Source organism: Alligator sinensis, unplaced genomic scaffold (assembly GCF_000455745.1).
Source record: "Alligator sinensis unplaced genomic scaffold, ASM45574v1 scaffold147_1, whole genome shotgun sequence".
In the NCBI taxonomy this organism is placed as follows: Eukaryota; Metazoa; Chordata; order Crocodylia; family Alligatoridae; genus Alligator; species Alligator sinensis.
Window position 1 is genome coordinate 3,984,611 of NW_005841847.1, and position 3,228 is coordinate 3,987,838.

At 45.7% G+C, this 3,228-nt stretch overlaps 1 protein-coding gene across 4 annotated transcripts in view; it reads right to left on the reverse strand.

Annotated features, from left to right (window-relative positions):
• NELL2 (neural EGFL like 2) overlaps positions 1-3,228 on the reverse strand; it is a 250,335-nt gene that overhangs the window by 206,661 nt on the left and 40,446 nt on the right. The window lies entirely within an intron of this gene.

Genomic DNA, 3,228 nt, shown 5'->3' on the forward strand with positions numbered 1-3,228 from the left:
GGGGCGCAGCGGGCTTTCACCCGCGCGCCTCTCACCGCTCCCACGTCTAACTGGGGCTTTTCCCTGTCAGCGGGCCCTTTTAAACTCAGTAAATTTACCTGCTTGGGGAAGGTCAGAGAGCACCTATGCCAATCACATAAGATAGGCCTATGCTGATCACATATATGTGCATTTACCTTACATATAATAAATGTCATATAACATACAACGAAAAGGGTCATCGCATAAGAACAAATTCACACAAATCAAACCCGCATAAATTGAGGGAAACCTGTACAGAGACATTCTTTGACACTGAGGATTGTTGGGAAGAGGACATACTCTAGTGCAAGGCTGTCCAACTTCAAAATGGCTGGCGGCTGAATACTGCAGAGGTCATGATTCTGCAGGTCCACACCATGAGAGTAGCATGTTATGGAGGCCCCATGCTGTGTAGGCTCCCAGGACCCATGCCACAAGCTGTTTGTTTGCTGCACAGGTAGTGTGAGCTGCTCCCCAAAGGAGCCCTCCCTGATATCACCTGGGTAGTATGAGCCCCCCAACTGCTGCAGCATCAGGAGATCCTCCTCTCCCCACTGCAGAAGCCCTTCTGCTGCTATTATCATGAGGTCAAGCCTTCTCCCCTCTGCTACTTCTGCCAGGCAGGTGAGCCCTCCCCCATATGGCCCAAGCCTCTCCGGCCAGAGCTACCACAAAGGCAGCCCATGGTTTCCCCTGCTGTCTGGGCAGTGAGCTCACTGGTCCACCTCCTGGTGTGCTACTCTGCCCCAGAAATCCCAGCTGCCACCACAACAGCAGGAGCCATGGGGATACTGATAGGTTGGCAGGAGTCCATAGGTCTCACATTAACCCCCTGTGGACCAGATGGGGGCCATGGACCACCAGTTGGACAGCTCTGCTTTAATAGACTGGGGTCAAGAAAACCTGCATTACCATATTTAGCTGAATACAAGATGACCCTGAATATAAGATGACTCCCCAATAATTTGATTCTACACAGGTAAAAATTACTATAATTTTCCACATATGGAGGATCATCTTAAATTCATCACCCCCCACTACTTCAGGTAGTGGGGGTAAGAGGTGATAAGGGAGGCAGTAATGGGGCAGGTGGTGGGAGACACAGCTGGAGCTACAACAGCTGCCTGCCTCCCTGCTGCCTCGCGCTTGATTGAAAGGTGTGGGGCTTTTCCCCTCTCCATATTAAATGGAGGGTAGAGGGGGAACTCATCTTCTGAGTAAATATGATAATGGTCTCATCAAGATAGTGAGCAAACACTGAGGCTGTAGGATCTGCGACTGAAAAATAAGAAGCTATGCTATACAAATAAGACATATAGGACTGGCATGGAAAGAACATTACAGCATAACACCCTTCAAGCACACTTTCAACTGGAGAGGTGCCATAGGATGGGACCTCTGAAGACAATGTAGATAGACAGTCATTTGGAAGAACACTCTCTTTGTTATATTCTATGGAATCCATTTGAAGAGAAGTAATGAACCAACCAAATCCATCCAAAATTGCTAGATGCCACCTGTCAATCAAGAATAGTTTGTGCACTTGGTATCAAAACTGCTAACAGATCTAGTAATGCTGACACAGTCACTTCATCCTTCACTTTACCTTTCCAATAAGTGGTCTCCATTACACTAGTTGTCAACAATACATGTTCCCCAATCTTTTTATTTTCAAATCTGTGTGTCATCTGAATTTCTGGCTCTGCCACTGAGCTGCTCTGACCATGTGCAATTCACTTCCCCTGTCTGTGCCTGTTTTCCTTTCCCTCCTTTACCTGTCTTGCCTGTGTAGAGTATAATCTTCAGGGTCTGGAACTATCTCTGACTTTGTTTTGGTCAAGTGCCTAGAATAAAACAGTGCTGCTCTCTGTTTCTACCACAAATGGCAAGGCAAGTTCCAAATGAGCGGGCACTGGGGCAGAGGTGAAGACCTTCTTCAGGTGTTCAAATGCTTGCTGAGCCTCACTGGACCAGTAAAATGAGATGTTCTTTCACAATAACATAAGAAAGAATTTTACTACATAGGCAAAGTCAGCAATGAACCTATGATAAATGTTTGTGAACCTTAGGAATCTTTGGAGTTTTGACATTCCAGAGGGCTTTCCACTCAAGGATGGCCTGGACATTCCGGGGGTCCATTTGCAGTCCTTCAGGAAATAAAATGAATCAAAGGAACTTCACTGCCTTTTGGTTGAATGCACATTTCTCTAATTTTGCAAAAAAGCCATATTGGAACAGTCTTTTCAGTACTGTTTGGACACATGTTGAATGCTTGTTAGGGTTCTCCAAGAAGATCAGTGGGTGCATCTAAACATTCATTAAATGTGTTTTTGATAATTCATAGAGCCTTCAGGAGATAAAATGAATCAAAGGAACTTCACTGCCTTTTGGTTGAATGCACATTTCTCTAATTTTGCAAAAAAGCCATATTGGAACAGTCTTTTCAGTACTGTTTGGACACATGTTGAATGCTTGTTAGGGTTCTCCAAGAAGATCAGTGGGTGCATCTAAACATTCATTAAATGTGTTTTTGATAATTCATAGATTCACAGATGTTAGGGTCAGAAACACATGTTGAATGCTTGTTAGGGTTCTCCAAGAAGATCAGTGGGTGCATCTAAACATTCATTAAATGTGTTTTTGATAATTCATAGATTCACAGATGTTAGGGTCAGAAGGGACCTCAATAGATCATCAAGTCCGACCCCCTGCATAGGCAGGAAAGACTGCTGGGTTTAGATGACCCCAGCTAGATGCCTATCTAACCTCCTCTTGAAGACCCCCAGGGTAGGGGAGAGCACCACCTCCCTTCAGAGCCCATTCCAGACCTTGGCCACTCGAACTGTGAAGAAGTTCTTCCTAATGTCCAGTCTAAATCTGCTCTCTGCTAGCTTATGGCCATTATTTCTTGTAACCCCCAGGGGCGCCTTGGTGAGTAAAGCCTCACCAATTCCCTTCTGTGCCCCCATGATGAACTTATAGGCAGCCACAAGGTCGCCTCTCAACCTTCTCTTGCGGAGGCTGAAAAGGTCCAGGTTCCCTAGTCTCTCCTCATAGGCCTTGGCCTGCAAGCCCTTAACCATACATGTGGCCCTTCTCTGGAAGTATCACCTCCTTGGTTCTGTTCCTCATGCATATGCTGATGCACGATAAAGTGCCATTAGCTTTTCTGATGACTTCGTCACACTGCCGACTCATATTCATCTT